Source organism: Protopterus annectens, chromosome 5.part0, assembly GCF_019279795.1.
Source record: "Protopterus annectens isolate FY-2018-M chromosome 5.part0, PAN1.0, whole genome shotgun sequence".
Taxonomy (NCBI): Eukaryota; Metazoa; Chordata; order Ceratodontiformes; family Protopteridae; genus Protopterus; species Protopterus annectens.
Window position 1 is genome coordinate 180,639,410 of NC_056735.1, and position 22,291 is coordinate 180,661,700.

The window sequence follows — 22,291 nt, forward strand, 5'->3', positions numbered from 1 at the left end:
CATGGGTTGTGTTAGTAGGTGATTCCCCTTCTCCTGGAACACACTGCAACCATGTACGCAGTATTGCTGTGCACCTGTTTGGCACCCTGGCATGTACTGTGCACCATGCCTCACAGGTGTACACACCATTGCTGAATGTGTATATGTGTGTCAGTTATGTTTGCTCTGCTGCTCACAGCCCCTATATGTTTGTCCGACACATACCTGGGATGATATGTGGACAGATGTCATTTGTGAATGCCTGATGTCTGATTAACAGATCTCATCATCAGCGGTGCATGTATGGCCAATAAAATACAATTACACTGACAACCTTCAAACCTTACCATGGCTATGGGGAGTGTGCACACCCTTATTGATATGGCACCCTCTACCCTGATATGCCATGGGGCCATATTACTGCATATGTTAACATTACATGAACCTGATATGTGACACCTGACCTGTGCAATCAAATGTAGTGTCAAACAAATGTGTTAGTTGTGCAGATGCTTATTGAGATGCATACAATTTGTGGGTGCACATGTGTGCACACCCTTATCATGATGGTTTGTTGCACCAACTGTTATGTGTACTACAGCAGTCACTATTCCTGGAAGGAGTATACTAGCATGGGCCCTCTGCATTTGGCAGTTTTTGGTCACTCTGCCCTACAAATGTCCCCCAACTCTGCAAGATTGCAAGATCAACTCATGTGCACAGGCCTTGGAGGTCACACAGTGCCGTCACTATTGCTGTGGAGTCAGGGTTATGTCTGCCATAATTCATGACCTTGACTGTGTGCAGATACAGACATTCTTAAGGCACTTTGGATTTCTGCTTTAGTGCACTTTTGTGTTTCAGGATGACACCCCCCTCCCCATCCTCAGCCTTTTTGCAGATTCTAACAACTATGGCCTACACATGTGTGTCATTTTGCAGGGTCCCAAACTCCGAACACCATGTGTACCAGCCTAGTCCCCGCTAATGAATGGCAATCATACAGGTGTACATTGGCACCAGCAAGGTACAGATAGGGATGGTGGGCCTGAGGTGGGGTGATGTGTTGGTTGTGCAGCACATGTATCTTAATTGATACTGTCAGTAGGTTTCCAACTTGGTCTTGGTACACCAGTACACATTGCAACACATGTCTTTGGGGGACTTTTGCTGTTATGCATACACTACCTGTAGAGAGGCCGGGCTGATGTTTCCTGTGGTACAACTGTTGCATCTGATTACCCTAACCCATTGGTCATACTTATGCAGAGTCCAGGCAATTGCTGACACAGGTACTGCACAGCCAGTACTTGCTAGACATTCCTGCAAGTCCCTCAGTGCTGTGGCATGTTACTAGGCAGCCTCCATGACCAGTTTGCAATGTGTCGTCATCTGTCTTGGATGGCCATCTGTTTATTTTCTACATTAATCCTGTCCCATACATCCTCACCACATACATGACTGTTTGCACTGTTTGCCATGTTATATGCAATGGTGAGGTAATGCTACATGTCCAACTCCTGGGTGCTACCTGTTGGGTATGGGATCCATTTCATGGCTTGTAAGATCGTGCAAGTCACGGCTGCCTCTGTTACAGGTACGTGGGCACATTTGATGGCCAAACGTCTTGGACAGCAGACCATTTCTTGGTGTGACATTGAAGATCTGTACTTGCTGGAAGGTCCATACTCTCGGAGACTGCATGCTGTCAGTACCTCAAAAGCTGCTTCCACAATATGTTATCTGGACTGTATGCATGCATATGCTTCCAGTGTTTGTGAAGGTATGTATTCCTCATATTTGCTGTCCTAACACAGGATTCCATATTACACATTCAATTCTCATGTTAGGGCCACATTGCAGGTTTTAAGGGTTGTGGAATGCATTATTGTGATATGCCATAGTGTAGATCTGTAACAGTTGCCATTGTAATCATGATATATGCACTATTGTAGCACCGTATAAGGGTGATGTTTCAGACATGTCCCTACTGTAGGCCATTTGTCCCACCATTATGTTCATCTCTGTGTACACATCTTGCAATGACAGGTTGTTAGCTATTATGCAGGACTCTTAAATACTGTTCAGATACGCCACCATGGTGATCACTGTGATGCAGTGCAGTTAACAATAAGTAAACATGTACAGCATGCATTATGGGTAGGTGTGTTAAATGTGTGCATGGAATATACCATGGCCATAACATGACCGGTGTATTGGCAAACCTAAACAAACACCATACTCACCAGCTACAGGCTGCTGCCCCGGAGATATACCAGAGGAACCTACATAGTTGTGTGAGAGATGTGATGTCAGTAACCACACCTGTGTCACTGGTACAGGGTGGGAACAGTATTACAGTACATCAACAGTACAATCCCACAATACTACAGATTATGCACATCTGTTTATGACTGCAATGCAGCAACAGACTATATATATTTCATCTCACATATGTATGATTAAACTCTACAGATGCAGATGGATATGCAACAGTGGTCTACCGATGTGCCCTGTGGCCTTACCTGCACGCTCCTCAGCAATTGTGTGGGTAGCACCCACCTCCACTATGCTCTCCACCGGGTCTTGTGTTTGTGGGTGGGCAGGTGCCCCGAGGCTGGTGAGGAGCTCCTCAGCATGTGTCAGGGGGACTGGATGGCATGACCCCCCCCATGGCAAGCTTCTCCATCTGAACCACAGCAGCATGCTGACGGACATGGGGGAGTAGATCGGTGCACCGATGTTGGACCTGCTCATAACTGCGGTTATGCAGGCTGACATCGTTTATCCTTTGGACAAGATCATTCCACAGGGTGGTCCTCTCCTGCAGATCATGGGCTGTATGCCCAAACAGGGTGTGGTAGTGCTGCACCAGGTATGTGATGATGACTTCATTCTACTGGGGTGTGTAAATCAGAATTCTCTCCAGGGACATCATGCCTGAAAGACATAAAAAGGGAAGCAGGTCTGAGGACCTCATACTGCAAGGATATAATTGTTGTTAATACACATCCCTGTCTCCCCCCACCATATCTGCAACAACAATCTGATCACACATCTCAACAGGTATGTCTACAGCAGACCTACTGTTGGGAGATATATCGTATTGTACAACAATTTGTGCAATGTGTTTGTAGTCATGTTCCATGTTGAAACACTATCATTGGTGGCCTGTTATGAACAATGTCACCTGCATGCCATTGTAAAGGCCACTATGGTTCCATATATGCATGTGTTCTGTTTGCTATGTGACTGCTGCACATCTGTTGTTTTGTGTTATGGGGATATCTATGCATGCTGTAAGACATAATCCTGGAATGTGTGGACTATTACTACCCACATATGTTCTATAACAGTGACACAATAGCATGTTTGGGAAGACAGTTACCAGCAGAACCACCTCTCCCACCTCATTTGGCCATGTTACCAGGCCACATAACATCTGGGACCCACCCTGGGACCTCATCATCTACTGGTCCTGCACTACCTTCAGGTGGAACCACCTCAGGGGATGGTGTTCGCCTTCCCCCTGGGAGCACACACAGACAGGATCCTGTCACCTGAAGTCAGGTCCAGGGTCTGGTGCATAGGGAGCTCCACAGAGGTTCAGTTGTTGAACAACTATTTATTTACTGGTTGTTCATTTGTTCTCTCTCTCTCTCTCTCTCTCTCTCTCTCTGTATCTCAGATATATCACTGTCATTCTGTCTGTTGAGTGCTATCAGTACATGGCTACATCCATTTGTGTTTCTGACTTCATATTCCTAAATAAGGGTATGTTGCAACCAATCCTGTGATGCCAACAACTTTCTCAGTGTATAACAACAATATTGCAAATATGACCCTGTGTTCCAGCCTCTTTCCTCCACCTATATACCAGGCTTTGTCCATATGTCATGCAGTTAGCGGTTGTTAAGTAGTGGTCTATCATTATGTTATGCTGCCATTCCTGCCATCATTCCAGTGATATTGTGGTCCCCACACATATTGTGGGGTAGGGTCCATATATATGTGGGCTGCAGCTGGAAAAAAAGATGTGTGTCCTTGTAAAGTCCAGAGGTCAGTGTATGTAACACTGTTATATGCCCCTGTAAGTCATTATATGAGGGAGGGGTATGCACCATATATAACCTAGGCTGTTACAACGTGTGAGGGATATCAGTAGTAAGACACCTTAAGGTATATGGCTGTACATTTTCATACATTTCACCTTGAGAACATGGTGGGTTAGTGCTTAATGTCTTATAGACAGTTCTGTTTGTCAATGTGATAGTGATGTTTTAAGTTAAGCACTGTTATGTAACAGATACATCTTCATTGTGACAACTTAATTCTTTTCCCCCTAGGGGTTGAGTACAGAGTGTAATTGGAGGCTGCTGCACTACATCTGCATTTCTTACTGTTGATTGGTTCTTCTCTTCTGGGCCAGTGTTTCTTTACTGTTGTAATATTTGAAGGCCTTTCCTGGACAGCAACATATGTTATGCTTTTAGATTACTGTATAAAATGTTTTGATTGAGAGTTGCATTACTCAGTTAGTATGTATTTTAAACACCTAACAGCTATATGACATGGCATATACAACTGAAATAGTACACAAATAAACATTTTTTATGTATGCAAACCTGTGTGTGGTGTCATATCCTTTGACTTGTCTGTAGGTATATGTTTCATGCAATAATTGTCTTTTGTATGAGATAATCAAACACTGTCCATTTTAAAAGGTGGCAACTGTAGGAATACTGGCTGTTCAATATGCTGTGCACCCTCTAAATATCTATCTTCCTATACATATCTATATGTAGTAATATATATATATGTGTGTGTGTGTGTATACATATATATCTATATATATGTGTGTGTGTGTATGTATATATATATATATATATATATATATATATATATATATATATATATATATATATATATATGTATGTGTGTGTGTGTGTGTGTGTGTGTGTGTATCTGAATATATGTGTGTGTGTGTGTGTAGATGTATCATTGGAATGTTTACTGCTTCCACATTGTACATTCCCTATGGCAGACAGACTGTTCTGTATATCTTATTGATACCATCCTGACATCGTACAGGTGAGATGGATTACTGTTAACTTCTTGCGGCTATGTTGTGTACGGTCCTGGGTATGAGACTTGCAAGTGTTGGTACTGTGTTGCAAGGCAGATTTGTTTGGCTGTGGGGGAGGGGATGATATCAATAATTACAAGAGGTACTTTAATTGGACCCCCTCACCCCCATTAACAGTGCCTTTGGTCATATATATATATATATATATATATATATATATATATATATATATATATATATATATATATATATATATATATATATATACATATATATATATATATATATATACATATATATATATATATATGTATATATATATATATATATATATAGACATATCTATATAAATAAAAATGTAAATGTTCATTTGTTCAAAATCTTAAATCTCCGAAAGTTCTTCACCGATTGCTTTGAAATTTTCACACAATGTTGCATTTGAATATGCGCGTGTTTTTGTATACCTACTATTATATAGATGTCACACGTTGCATTTGAATATGCGTGTGTTTTTATATAACTACTATGGATTTTATATATTTGTATACAAATATGCAATTTTATATGTTTTCGTTATAACTTTCTTACTTCTTTTTCAGTGCAATCGATCTGCTTTAGTTCATCCAAATAATGCCGCGCAGAAGATCAAACTTAGGTCATCATACTCGCGGAGCAGAAGCAGTACGACGAGTAATTGCAAATCAAACTGAGGAAGAATGGGCATCAGCGAATGAGCGAAACAGTCAAAGAATGGCTCAAATACGTGCCGAGGAAGCAGCAGAGCGATGTGCAGCCAGACTTGAGGATGCACGGTTGCGAGCACGGCGATCGCGTTCTGCAGCTCCAGATCTGCTTCGTTCTCCTCGATCGACACCAGTGGACGAAATAAATGCTTGCCTGAAATACTCTACTTTGTGATGACATGTAAAGATGTTAAAATTAACTACAAATATGCATGTCCAGCTGCAAAACGATCGATCAGCTGAGATATTCTCACATCAATTGCTGGAAATTGGGAACGGAAAGGTGCCGGTTGATCTGACCTCAGGACAAATTTCATTACCTCATAACTTCTGCAATTTAGTGACGTCAAAAGAAGAATTGGTTGAAAAAGTATTTCCCAATATTCAAACCAATTATAAGAATCACGATTGGCTGACTGAATGAGCTATTCTTGCGGCCAAGTACGAACTTAACAATATTATTCAGTCAAAAATTCAAAGCGAGGCAGTCACATGCAAGTCCGTCGACACTGTTGTGGAAGCAGATGAAGCGGTTAATTATCCAACAGAATTTTTGAATTCACTCAATCTGCCAGGGATGACACCACACATACTGCAATTGAAAATCGGCGTGCCAATTATCATGTTGCGAAATATCAACCAGACAAAGCTTTGCAACGGCACACGGCTTGCAGTAAAAAAATTAATGAGAAACGTCATAGAAGCAACAGTCTTGACCGGACCTTTCAGAGGTGAAGATGTCCTCATTCCTCGCATTCCTATGATTCCAACGGATATGCCCTTTCAATTTAAGAGATTGCAATTCCCAATTCGATTGGCGTTTGCAATCACCATCAACAAAGCTCAGGGCCAATCTTTAGAATTGTGCAGTTTAGATCTACACACGGATTGCTTTTCATATGGACAATTATATGTTGCGTGTTCTAGAGTCAGCAAACCAGACAATCTCTATATCTGCACAGACAATGGAACAACAAAAAATATTGTATACTCACAAGCATTTTGAAATTAAACATATTAGAAACGTGCGCTTTCTCGTTTTTTCTTTTCCATTTAACCAGACTGAGCCACAGCAACGCGTGGCCGGGTACAGCTAGTACATATATATTTATATATATATATATATATATATATATATATATATATATATATATATGTAGATACACACACACACACACACACACACACACACACACACACACACACACACATACATATATATATATGTATATATATATATATATATATATATATATATATACATCTACTTATATAAATACATTTCCTCTACTGTTGAATAAATATGCTGGATGATATGTTTGAGATAACATCAGATTTATTTTTATCTGACATGGCTTAGTGGTAAATTACTTTGGCTATAGTGTGTAGAGTCCTGGGTTTGAAACTTGCAAGGTTTGGTTATCTTCTTGCTGGGTAGAACAAGGGCTGTTGAATACAGAGTGACTAAGGCACTTTTAAGCAGTTGTAAGTGGATTTGCATGGGTTTGCATGATGGTAACCAATGCTATAGTTAGCCTCTAAATTGCTTACCCTGTGTAGGCTTTGCTTATCCCTGTGCAAACAGGATTAAACTCGCTTACTGCTGCTTAAATGTGCTTAATCTCACTTACCCCCATGCTAATTTCTTTAAAAAAAAAGAAAAAGGGGTGATAGGAAAGTGGTGAAAAAGAGGCACAAAGAGGGAAAAACAGTAAGGAAAATAGCTAGGGATGTGAAGGACGGGTGTAGGGAAGGTCCACAGCTGCCCATTTCTTCTACAGTAACAGCTGTGCATACACACTGATTTGGAAATAGATTTGGACACTCAAACCCCTAAGAGAGGGGTGAGGACAGCAATAATATGTTTTGTAGCCAAGTAGACCAGATTACATGTGTCCAGTGGACATGTGTGCAAAATGGACAGCTATGTATGGGGCAAGATTTTTTTTTTTTGGGAACAGATTGCCCTTTTCTTTTTTTTAAGCTGAGAGTGGGATGTTGGGGAAGGATAGTAGGTATATTTGGGGAGGAAGGTTGGGTAGGAGGACAGCCAAGACAGACAAGACAGCATACAGGGGAAGTATATGACACATGTGGGTGGTAAACACCTTAGATGGGGAGAGGTGTTTGGAAGTTGGAAGTCCATGAGCCCCCAAATGGAGACAGTGCCCATGGGCAGTCACCACTGCAACTTCACGGTCCCAAAGGTGGCTGAGATGGGGGCTGGATAGGGGGGCAGGCTGACCCTTTCAATGCACCACATGGCCCTCAAGCTAGCGTTGCTGATCTCCGAACTCCCTGTGGAGCTCGCTACGCACCAGACCCTGGACCTGACGATGGTTGACAGTTTCCTGTCTGTGCTCGCTCCCGGAGGGGTAAGCCCCATCCCCTGAGGTGGTTCCACCTGAACGTGGTGCAGGGCCAGCAGATGAGGAGGACCCGGGTTGGGACCCAGACATGCTGGTGCCCTGGTGCCATGGTCATATGAGGTGGGAGAGGTAGGTCTGCTGGGACCGGCCTTCCCAAACATGGTATGGTGTTTCAGTTTTAAAATTTATGAGTTAATAATAGTCAACACATTCCAGGATTTGGTATAACAGCATGCATAGATATTCCCATTAACCCAAAACACCAGTTATGGAACAGTTGCATAGCAAACAGAACACATGCATTTATGGAACCACAGTGGCCATTATAACAGCATGCAGGTTACATTGATGGCAGCATGACACCAATGTGGGAGTATTTCAACATGGCACATGCATAGAAACACATTTCAATATTTATCAAACAATAGGACATATGTCCAAACAGTAGATTTAATTGTACATATACCCATCAAGTTGTGTATTTAGATTATTGTTGCAGATATGGTGGGGGGGATGTCAATTAACAACTTGTATATCCCTGTAGTTCTCACTACTTTCTTAGTCACTGCTGTCATGTGTACCTTACAGGCATTATTAAACTACCCTATGGCCTTAGTTTGGACAGAGGTATGTTTGTAGACAAGTATATATGTGAACTGTGTTTTACCTGCAGTATACATCTCTTACCTGGTATATCTATGGAGGTGTTTGTTAACACTACCTGACTGTTTCTATGCATATTCCCTGATTCCAGGTTGATGTTATGCACATATCTCTCAATCTCTTATTGCACACACTCTGGTCAAGGCTTGACAACATGCAGGTGGAACTGGGACATATGCTGACAATTGCCCTCATAAACATTTGGTGAGTTGCTACGATGACAGGTTTGTTTTCATATACATTTTCTAAATATTTACAGGTCAGACAGTCAGTTATATGTCATTAAAAGCTGCCTAAATTTCAGAGATCATCACACTGATTTGCCAGGGGGACATGGTAACAGGCAGCGGATATGGGCCAATTATCTGGACATTCTGAACAAATCTGTACAGTTCAGGGGTATGATTCTGCATACAGCTTACTACCACTTCCAGGATTTTAACCATGGTTATGCGGATAAAAATAAAACAGTGCACATCACAGTTGAGTGTGCTATTTAGATACTGCTGTGTGTCTCTTCACTGATTTCTGTCTATAAGTCTCCTATGGTTTTACAATCTGACCTTGTAATTACAACAGTTTTTTATACAGGGATTCCTAGACAGTTTTATTATGTAGCACAGTGTGGGTGACAGTGATGAGTAATACATTATTATTCAGAAAAACTGCAACACTAACAGTGCCATACAATACCAGACTAAACAGTACCAGTCCAGGATTTCAATCTTTTATTTCCAGGCACAGTTTTCTTATCTGACAGACCTGTGGAGGGAATGTCTGTTAACACTATCTGAATGTTGCCACACATATTACCAGATTCCACATTATTATTATGCACATATATCTCACTCTGTTACTGCACACACTCTGATCATAGCTTCACAACATAGAGGTAGAGTTGGGACAAACTATGCATATTACTCTCATAGCATTTTGGTAAGTTGCTAGAGTGACAGGTTTGTTCTTATAGATATACTTCTGATGGTTATGATGTCTGACAATCAGTTGTATGTCATTATTTGCTGCATAAATGTCTAGGATCATCCCACTGATTTGCCAGGGGGACAGGTTGACATGCAGGAAATTTAAGCCAATTATATGAATTTCTGACAAAATCTGTACAGTTGAGGGGTATGATTCTGCATACAGCTTGCTACCACACCCAGGATTTGAACCATGGCTGTGTGTGCTAAAAATACAGCAGTTTACATCTCAGTTGAGTGTGCTATTTGGATTTTGTTGTGTATCTTTTCATGGTTTTCTTTCTAAGTCTCCCTCAGTTGTACAATATGACCTTGTGATTACAACAGTCATATACAGGCATTCCTACACATTTTATTTATGTAGCACAGTGCGGGTAACAGTGCTTAATGCAACAGTACTATTAAGAGAATGCAACGCTACATTACCATATGATACCAGAGTAAACACAAGCAGTCTAGGAGTCAAACCTTTATTGCCAGGCTGTTACCCTTTTATTTACATACAACCTATATGAGGCTCTTCCTGCCATATTGTCTGGTTTATTCAGTACATCCCATACACAATACCGGTTTTATATTGGCAATTAACCTTCTACTACTTTTAGATTTATTTCTTAAGGCAGTGAATGCAAGATTATTACTAACCTGCCTCGCAATGCAGCCTCTGCAGCCTACGTGCATGGGCTTCTTGATTCACAGCCCACTCCGCTGCCGCTGTCGGAGACATAAGAGGAATATTTTGCCATACCTATCCATAATATGCATGAGCTGGCAATTATCAAACAGTTAGTAGAATGAGTACTTACACACTCCTGGGACATCACCCTGCCTAGCTTCTTGGATCCACTTATCCAATAGCTCCCTCTTCCTCCATTTCAGGTTGGCATAGTGATGCCTGATCTGCTCACCAGTTTGTGGGATGCCAGTGGCACTGGTGAGGTCACAGGTGAGACAGTCCCAGGCAACCCTGGTACTGGCCCTGCAGCAGTCTCTCTTTATGGTCTTTTACCAGAAGTCCTGCCATGACCTTGGACTCCTGGATGCCCCAGCGCTGTGCTCAGAAGCATGATCCTTCCCTGACAACAGCCATTGTGCCTACAGGAGGAAGCTGCAACCAGTTATGAGATGTATTCCCGCCTGTGGGGTTTAAATAAGGCAGATTTCCTGCACTTAGCCGTGATTGGACAGTTTTGAAAATGCTAAGCTATGGGCAAACCTGCTTATCTAAGGTTGGCATTGCTTAAAGGGGCATACCAATGGGCAAATCGATTTAGCAGGGCTACGCATTGCTTACACATAGTAAGCAGAGGTGTGCAATTCTTATCATTGCTTATTTTTAAAATTGCACACTATTTGCTGTTTGGTATTGATTTATCATTCATTACATTATATATTTGTTTAGTATCTGTATTTCATGGGTATGTACACTGTATGGGTTACTTGTGTTTATTGGGGGATTTCACCACTTTATTACAATGACACCTCACATCTGGACTTCATGCAGTACTCCAGTTCACATATATATATATATATGTTATTTAGTAGGTTATACAACATAAAGCTGTTTATAGATTAATTTTGCATGTAAATTGTGATTTTCCTACAGTGAGGATTTGTTTGGGTATACCTCAATTTTAATGTACAGCTGTGATGGCTTACTAGTTAACTGCTGTGACTGTAGTATACAGGGTCCTGGGTTCAAGACTTGCAAGGGATGTTTATTTTATTGCTGGGCAGAACAGGGGCTGTTGGATACAGAGTGATTAAGGCACTTTTAAGCAATTGTAAGGGGTTTTGTGCGGGTTTGCACAACGGTAAGCAATGCTAACTTCTGGTTACATTTTCTTACACTCAGTTAGCCACTAAATTGCTTATCCTGTGTAGGCATTGCTTACCCCTGCACAAATAGGATTAAATCCACTTACTGCTGCTTAAAAGTGCTTACTCCCACATACCCCTACACTAATTTAGAAAAAAATGAAACATGGGTCTTGGGAACATGGTAGACTTGGACACTTTATATATTGTTTGCACTATTTGCTGTATTGCATGGATTTTTCATTCATTACACATTATAACTTTTAGTATCCCTGATTCATGTGTACATATACTGTATGGGGCACTTGTGTTTATCTGTGGATTTTAACACATTATTACAATGAAACCTCACATCTGCACTTAATGCAGTACTCCAGTTCACAAATATATGTTATTTAGTAGGTTATACAGCAAAAAAATGTTCATAAATTGCATTCACATGGAAAATGGAATTTACTACAGTGAGGGTTGAATTAGGAACAACTGCTCACAAAGCAAATGCTCCGACCACTACACTATTGCAGTACTTCTCTATTGAATGTATCTTGCTATTTATCTTCTTGTGCTATTTAAGCTACAGTATGCGTAGCTAAGCAATGGACAAACCTGCACAGCTACTGTTAAATTTAATCTGTTGAATTAAAAAAAATTCTAGTGTTATTTTCTCTAGGAAGGGGCAGGTTTCACTAATTGCTGGGCATTGCTGCATGCATCTGCACATTTGACAGACATCCTAGCGTGTTTCAGTTGCTATCAGCTTAGAGTTTTCCTGGGAAGTGGGGCTTTGACCTTTGCAATGGATGTGAGTGTGTTTTCTCCTGCAACATGCCATGTTTGTACACTAACAGTCCCACTTTGGGTATTTGAAGAGGTGGCAAACCCCCATACCTCTCAACCTCTTCATGAAAAAGATCTGGACAAAGCTTGACAAAATGAGGGACAACAACAGACATATTTTAAATATTGCTCTTATAAACTTAAGAAAGTTGCTAGAGTAATAGGATTTGTTTTAATATACATTTTCTGAAGGATTTGAAGTCTGAAACTCAAATGTATGCAATTATTTACTGATTTTAATCCTGAGATCATCCCAGTGATTTGCCAGGAAAAATGAGGACCAGGCCAAAAGTATGAGCCAAAAATCTGGACATACTGCGAAGATCTGTACAGTTGAGAGGTATGCAACCCCTATGAGTGTTCTCGCTCATTGTAATTGCTGAATGGCAATTCTTTACTGCAGGGGCATGTATATTGTGAGACCTCTGCTCTCAGACAAACCCCCTGTACTCATCCACACTCCATGTCCATTTAGGAGCAAAGGCAGAGTGCCTTCATAACTATGCATGGCGCGCTGCTGTGCTGCTCTTAAACTGTCATTTCTGTGCAGGAATAAGCTATTCGTGCATGGAACCTTACTGAATCCTGGGGTTAATTTGCACTAAAAATCTAATTTAGTAAAATTAGGGCTTTTGTTGACAAACATCCATGAATCTGATGTATCTCATTCACTATTTTTAGAGACATAACATAAAAAAATTGCAAGTATTTATCAGGGCTTTAATGTTCTTCAGATAAATAGGACAGAGCACTCTGAATCCAAAAATACTGTCAACATTTTTCCAAATTGTGTCAACCAGACCCAAGGTTAAAAATCCACCAGTTCCATGGGTTTAATTATTATTCCTGGTACTTTTTCAATATACAAAATCTCATAGATCCACTGTATAACTTACTGACAAAAGTTTTACCACTGGGATTCCTAAAACATAGCAGCAAGACATAGTAGTTCCTATTCTGAAATGTGGATGACAACTGACATAAGAAACTATAGACCCATCACCTTTACCAGTGTCATCAGCAAGTGTATGGAGAAAATATTTTTTTTCAAAATGTTCTATTCATTTTATAATGCAATAACATAACAGTATAGTAACAAGAAAAGACAAATGAACTATATACATTGTCCATAACAATTAAAACAGCAATGTACATAAGAAAACACTTTAAATTTCTCTAAAAGATTAGACAATTTTGCCCATGCAATTAAATGATGAGTTATGTTATTAGTCCTTGCTTTTATAGTAGCAATCTCATTTTTACAAAAATATTTCACAAGATGAATAAACTCAACTTTGAAGACAGGAGTAGATAGAGATTTCCAATTTTTAATAACAAATGTCCTTGCTATAGAGATGATAGACCATGGTAAAAATGTTTGGTTGTTAGGAATGACTTCATGAACAGGAACACTGAAAAGGATAAGGGAATCAGAAATTATAAAATAGAGCTTTACAAAGGTATCTAGAGTCTAACCAAAGTGGGGAAATTATTTTGCAGTTAACAACCATATGTATCCAGTCAGTATCAGGGTGTCCACATCTCCAGCATTTCATTTCATCTTTATTGTACATTACCACTAATCTATGTGAGGTGAAAAACATCTATGTAAACATTTCCATGTGTATACATGCCAGGGCAGGGAAGATGTGGATTCCTTCGCTGACTGTAAACAAAGATTTTTTATCTTTTTCTGAGAATACTTGTTTAATTTCACTGGAATAATTCCAAAAAGAAACATCTGTTTTGCTAAAATGATTTCCGGAAATTTTATAAATAACAGATATGTAGGAAGTGTTCTTGGGTGAGCTATTAATTATTGTTGTGATAAAATCCAATATTTTGAAGTTGCTATTATTGTATGCCTCTAATGAGGGTGTGAGCTTAGTATGTATAATATCCTTACAAGTTTGGATGTCCAGCCAGTAACAAATTTGCAAACTCTATCGGCTGATGAAATAATCTGCAGAACTTATTTTATTAGTTGAGAGAAATTGATTCCAATATAATAGGTCACCCATCTAAATTCTAACTTTTTCTGAGTGTCAAAAGATATCAAACATTCATTTGTGTAAGCAATAGGAAGCATAATTATTAATAAATTCTTAATTGATTAGAAAGCAAAAGCTTTTTAAACAACAGCAATATTTGGTTTGTAAGCGGCGTAAGAACAAGTTTTGACCTTTCACATTGAATGTATATTTTTAAAAACCATATAAAAATGTTTGTATGTATTTGCGTATATGGTTCAAGCAATGCCCTATTACTATTAAGAAGTAATGTTTCATGTACTGATTTCCAATATGATGTATAAGAAGTATTGTTTCAAAGCAACACTGTGTTAATAAATACAGAGTTTAAATAAAAATCAGTGTTTAGAACCCCTACACTTCCTTCATCCCAGCTTGTGTTGTGCCAGAGTAGAGAAATTCTTAGTTTCTTTTGATACCAAAGGAAGTTGAGTAATAAGCTATTAATTTTCTGTTTAATTTTGGTAGGTGGGGGTATTATTAAAGCTTGGCCAATGAATAAGATTTTAGGCAAGAGTTTCATTTTGATTAAAGTTAGTCTGTCTTCAAATGTGAAGAAGAGTCTGTTCCAACTGTTGATTAAACATGTAATTGAGTTTGTAAGTTGTTGGTAATTAGATGTGAGTGGTTTTTTTTTATAATTAGATTCAATAATGATATCTAGATATTTAATATGTGTGCCCTCCCAGTTTATGTCCCTTTTTGATCTAAGTTTCATAATAACATTTTTATTCATTAGGAGTGCCTGACTTTTATTGTGATTGAATTTTAGACCAGAGATGTTTACAAAGAAGTCTGTATAATGTAATAGGTGATCTATTGAATTTTCAGTATCATTAAAAGTTATTAATAGGTCATCAGCAAACAATTGTATCTTGGGGATAATTTGTCTGACACTTTATATCCTTTAATGGTGTCATTATTTCTAACATAATTTGCAAGAGGCTCAATTGCTTAGGCAAACAGCAATGGAGAGAGGAGGCACTTTTGTTTAGTACCTCTTAGTATTTTGAATGGGCTAGATAGATAAGATCCAATCTTTACATAGGCTATGGGCTTTTTCATATCGTTTTTTAATTAATCCTATAAAGTTTGGAGAAATTGTATTTTTGCAAAGCTTTAATGTAGCAACTTAGGGAGTCAAAAGCTTTATCTATAGCAAGGCTTAAAATAGAAAGCTCATTTTTTTTCTTGTTTGTTAAGACTATTAAGGAAAGTAATCTAATCACATTGTCTTGCATTTCCTATTTTTATAAACCCAGTTTGGTCTTCATGAATTAATATTGGAAGAATATTGTTTAATCTGTCTGCTAAGATAGATATAAATAACTTGTAATCAATGTTAAGCAAATAAATTGGCCTGTATGAAATGCAAAGGTTGGGCTCTTTATTTGGTTTTAAGATGGGAGAGATGATAGAATATTTACATGAGGGAAGGATGTCTGCTGTAGTTTTAACTTCTTGGAATGCACTGAGTAATATTTTCAAGATGTTATCAAGTAGGAGCTTGTAAAATTCCAGAATTAAACCATCCCACCTTATTGCCTTTTTTGTCTTAAGATTTGTTTTATTTATTTCTTTAAATCATGAAAGGAAAAGGGTTTATCTGTGTTATTAATACTGTGTTTGGATAACTTCTTTTGAATATTATTAGCAATAAAGTTGTCTACACTTTCGTTATCATTTGTAGATGAGTTATTATTAATATCCTTGTAATGTTTTTAAAGCATAATAAGATATTTTTTAGATCTGTAGGTTTGATAATCTTATTATTTCTAGTATATATTATTTTTTATATGACTTTTTTCATTTAAATGTTTAGATCTAATTGCAATCCTATGCATACTCTTGGGTTAACTGAATAGGATTGTAATCTGATTTTTTTCCAGATTTACTGATATTTTATGCTGCATGATCTCCTGATATTTCTTGTTTAGTTTACATATGTCAACTAATGCAGATTTGTCATTTGCTATAAGTTTTAGTTTTAGTTCATCAATTTCTTTTTGTATATCTACCAGTTTTTTATCCCACTCTTTCTTTTTTTATATACCGACTTTTGACTTTGCCATGTAAGACTACCTTTAAAGTGTCCCATAGGATAATATCTGAAACCTCTCCATTATTATTGACATCTAGGTAAAGCTTTATTTCATCTAGAAACCATTCTTTAAATCCTTGTACTGTTACTAGATAAGCAGGCAGTCTTTGGCAGATGTTTAAGGGGTCAGTATTAAGTGTTACATTGAAGGTGATAGCATTGTGGTCACACATAAGGCATGATGTCAGCACTACATTATCAATTTTGGCCAATAAAGAACGGTTACAAAGACTTTGCCTATGTTGGTCTGCATGCCAAATCTGTAAGAGTAGTGAGAATATTTCAGGGAGGACAATGTTTTTATACCATCAGTGTCAATTAGGTTTCTGTATTTTATATAGTTGTTTAAGTGTTTGGCAACAGGGGACATCTTGAAGGGCTTAAAACTTGTAGTATCAGTAGAGGACAGGATACAATTAAAATCACCTGCTAATAGTAACTCACTTTTAGACTTTAATGTTATAGTGTCTAAATTTTTTTTCAGAGTTTTTGTCCCGATACTCAGTATCCAGTAGGTGTTTCCAAAAGTGTATATCTTTTTATCTACTTTTAATATGACTAAAGCAAGCATACCATCATTGCTCAAATATGAGTCAACTATTTCTGGAACTCTCATTGATTTTCTGTGTAAAATTAGGGCACCCCTTCTCTTATGGTTATAGTTTGAACTTGCCAAAATCTTATAGTCCTCAAAAGTTAATTTGTTTAGATATTCTGTTGTTATGTGAGATTCCTGAATTAAAGCAAAATCTGCTTTATGTACCATTAAATATTTGTTGACACTACTTTTCATGGGGTTGTTCAACCCATTGACATTAATAGACATTATGTTAAATATTACCATTTGATGGAGAATGCTATTATAAGTAAAACTGAAAAGTGCTTTCCTTGATGCATTATGACAAATACAATTTTTAAAACTGTTATGAACAATTTAAAAACTCTAAATTTGAAAACAATAAAACTGTACATTTTAACAAACTTCTGCATGGATAAACCAAATCCAGACTTACTATGTCTCTCATAGAAGCCACAAACTAACCCTCTCATGACATCTAGTGGAACGTCCTAGCTACTGCAGCTTAATGGCAAGCAGAAGGAAGACTGCGTGTACATTAAAAAATTACAAAAGGGGCATAGCCTAGATGGCCAACTGAAAGCAGCACTTTTTTAGAGCTCCATAAATTAGCCTAAAAAAGCAGGAAAATATCAAACTTTTTCAAACAAAAACTTCTAAATATTATAGAGTAACTCCTGAACTAATTTCTCAGAGTATTTCTATAGAAATTTTCCTGTCAAACATTCTGGAGACAAATCCCACTTTGAAAAAATGAGCAACTCAAAGAATACTCACTCAGAAAGCACTCTGAAGAAAGAAATCTAACTGATGTCTTCCACCCTGCATGAACTATCTCTAAAAATGGATGGATTTAAAGACAATCTAGAAAACCTTAAGGAAAGTTGTCAAAAAACAAACTGACATCTTAAGAGAATTACTACAACAGCAGCAATCAAAAATCACAGATATTGAAACTTCACTAGATGACATAGAAGAGAGACTCAAAGTGGAAGAAAATCAATCTGAACTTTATTGCAGCACAACAACTGGCTTATCAGTAAGGTGGATGACTTGGAGAACAGAGAGAGGAGAACAAACAGAAGGATTTTTGGATTACCAGAGAGGTCTGAAGGTGAGGATATTGTCTTGTTTCTAAACTCTTGGCTACCTGAAATTTTAGATCTAAAAGAAGGTTTATCTTATGACATAGAGAGGGCACACAGAGCTATAGGAAAACCTATTTCTTTTTCACCTTCTACATCACAGAGATCTATTGTAGTAATTTTTTTATCCTATACTGACAAAGAACTAGTACTCTAAGCAGCATAGAGGAAAAGTCCATTGAAATACAATCAAAGTCAAATCAGGTTTGATAATGATTATTCCACTAGTGTATTAGAAATAAGGAAAAAAGCATGGCCACTTGTGAGACTACTGAAACAAAACAAAATAAAAGCTCAACTGATATACCCTGCAAAGACAAGAATTTTCTACTCAAATGAAATGAGAACTTTAAATAATTCAGAGGAAGCCTTCACTTTCATCAATAATAACAACATAATATCTATCCCAGAAGAAATGGACTGTCTTCATCCTGATCATTAAAAAGATCTCCGGAAAAAAATGCCTGGACTGATTTAAAAAAAAAAAAAAAAGAAAGAAACAAAGGACTGAATCCAAAAACATAGCATCCACAATTACTCTCTAAGAATCTACTAAGAACTGAATCTTATTAGAAAAATGCATGTTCAATCATTTTTTTCTTTAATATATCTTTTCTAATATGTTTATTACAATATATAGCTCTCCTTTTCTTTTTTTTTTTCTTTTTTTTTGAGCCACTATATATCAGGATATCTTCCTATAGCTAACAGCAACATAGATGCTAAACATATAAACAGTTTGAATAGAGTTGATTTCATATTTTGTATTTTATATATTTTTTTGGTTTATTCACTAGGTTAGATTAATAAATAGAAGTGAAATTTTTTGTGGGCTTATAGTGAACCTTGATGTTTTCATTGTGTTGCAGTTTCATCTTTGATATGAACTGCTTGATCTAGCTGCATTGATTTTCAAGTGAACTGCTTGAAATATTGAAAGGTCATTTAATAACCTATTTTGCAATATAACAGTGACTATAACAGTGTTACTGGCCATGTACATATATAATCTCACAATATTTGGTATAAGCGAACAGTTGCCATTATACAACTTACTTTTTAAAAATGCGGCATTCTGAGAAGCTGTTTGTTTACTAAAAACCCTTTCTGGTGCAGCTCCAACTTCTCAGAGCACCAAGATACCTCGCAGCTGCTCAGGCTTCCTCTTCTAACTGAGCAGCTGTGATACACAAGGTATATCCAAGCACTAATTTTATTTAGTATAAAGAGAGGAGAGAAAAGAAATATTGAAATAAAAGTAGAGAGTTGAACAACATATGCTTACTAGAGAGTAGCACACCTGTGGTAATCAGCGCTGATGTTCTCTGGCATTTGATCCACATCCTGATTCTATGTGTTGGAGATGGATATTAGATGAGCAAAGCTTGTGGAGATTTGCTTGCTTCAGCCTTTTTATTATTGTTTTGCTATAGAGAGTTTGAGATTGCAAGCGAAATGTATGAGACATTGAGGAGACCTGTGTTAGTGCATTTGCGCATATTCAAACACTTCCTCACTCTTTTAAAGACACAGGCAATATTTTTTGGCTCCTCTTGAACACTGTCTTGATATGACTTTTTGCTGGATCACAACTGTAACACAAACACTATACCTACAATTGCCATGTTAAAATGTAATTAGAATAAACAGTTACAGCCATACTCGTTTTGCATTAACTTCATAGTGTTACCCAACATCTGTCATTTCTGATATGTAAACATAAGCATTTCCTTTTACATTTTTTGATACCACTACCTTTACACTTTGTCTCACAGCTACACCTAGATGAGATTAAAACTCAAAATTGATCAAGCAAATAATCTTTTTCAGACAATTTCATTTTTAAAAGACAAAAGGGAAACCAGCAATTTATTTAGTATGAATGTTACAATTCCAGAATGCTTCTCTTAGGGGTTTATACTTGAAAAGAACTTCAAGACAATGATGATATCTGTTGCTAAGATTAAGACAGAAAATGTTATACAAAACAAAAGAAGAAATGGCAGTCTAACATAGATTCAGGTCTGTAATTCCAAAAGGCAGCATTTCCTTTGACAAAATACTAAGGCCATTAAGATCTGAAGCACTTAAATTCAATCAGTAAATGGTTAAACAGACAATCCCCAGGATTCACGAAGCCTCCGTGTAAGAGTTATAACTCTTACACGGAGGCTGCAGTTAAACTGAGTGATGTCAGCATGCTCTGCATATTCATGAGAGCATGCTGAATCACACCTAAGTCGAACACGGCCGTGTAAGACAGTAGGGGGCGTGGCCGTAGGCAGAGCCCTGCAAGCGGACACGCCCCCAGAAGTGTAAAAGTGCCCAAAGCAGACACCCACAACAGAGTCCACGGAAATGTGAATAAACACAACACAACACATGCCCCTACAGACTATTAAACATAAAACAATCTAAATGAACATGTCATATTTTTTTTAAATTGTAAAGATGTTTAACCGTGAGTGCGCTCGTGTGCGCGGGCGTGCCCGTAGCGCAGCTACAGTTAGCAGTCAATGGGAAAGCATATAAGAACTAAATATGCAAAATAAGCCAGGAAGCAATAGCGAAGCGGTAGAGATGCTGGCTGCAGAGCAGGCATTCATGGTTCGAGCCCCCACAACACAAATTTTTTTTTTTTGCAAAATAAGCAGGAAACAAGTCCCTGACACATAGAACACATATAACCTGAATATATGTAAAATGGAATGTAATAGCCCATTTATATTTAATAAATGTGAGCTAAAAAATGAATATAAACTGCCAGATGTGCCCATGGCTGAGCTACAGTTCAACAGAGTGAGGGTATGTGCCCGTAGATAAGCATTGGTTTAACTGGTGCAAAATGAGTGCCTGTAGCCGAGCAGTGGTTTACCACGCTAAATATATGTGCCCCTGAGTGAGCTAAGTGGCATATGCGTGCCAATAGCCAAATGAGGCTTAAACCAGCGTACCCCGTTTGCGGAGCTGCGCACCAAGCAAAACAAGGTAACCGAAGGGCAACGTTGAGCAAGCCGTATCAAAACTGCCTTCACACAGACACACCCCACAGCATGTCTAGACAGTCATGAAAAATAAAAAGCAGTGGTCAGGTTCGAACCCAGGATACTATACACCATAGTCAAGGCACAGAACCACTGAGCCATGACAGCAGTACCTAGAAATGCAATAATAGCTTATATATAGGAATGAATACAAACTGCAGCATGACAATGCAGGTTTACTGAAGTTGATACAATTCCAAATTGGCCAATCACAGATATGTGCGGGAAAAACGGACTATATAAGCCCCATAGGCAGGAATACACAGCATAAACGATTGTAGAACAGACCTGCAGGCAGAATGTCAGGTGTAGGTGAGGGTAGTCGCTTTCGAGCGCAGAGGTGGGGTGTTGAGGAGTCCAGGTACATGGCCTGGCTCCTAGTCCACAACCATGAGGCCCAACTCATGCAGGGCCAGGTCCTCTGGGGAGCGTACAAGGCTGAGGCGTGGGACCAGTTGGCTCATGAACTCACCAGTGCCACAGGAATTCCTAGGACAGGTGAGCAGGTCCGTCACCACCATGCGGACCTGAAGAGACGTAAGCAGGACCAACTGAACCGTTGGATCCAGGAGGCCCGGCAATCACCCAACGCCCCACCACTGAGTAAGTATCAATTAATTATGTTTGTAGAAAGTTAAACTACCTGAAATCATGGAGATGTGTATTCCAATATTACTTCATTTATATTACAGCTGCAGGTGTCCGTTCTGCGAACCGCAGAGCCTATGCCGATAGGCTGGTGCGGTTGCGCCACCAGGCAGGTCAGTAATCCACTACTAGTAACTGTAAAGATATATAAATGTATGACAGTCAGCATAAGAGTGCAGTGTAGCCAGGAAGGAATTAAATCTGCAAGTCACAGTGTGAAAGTGTATGCAAGTATTGCCTGACTACAACAGTTCCCAGCCTGTAAGTT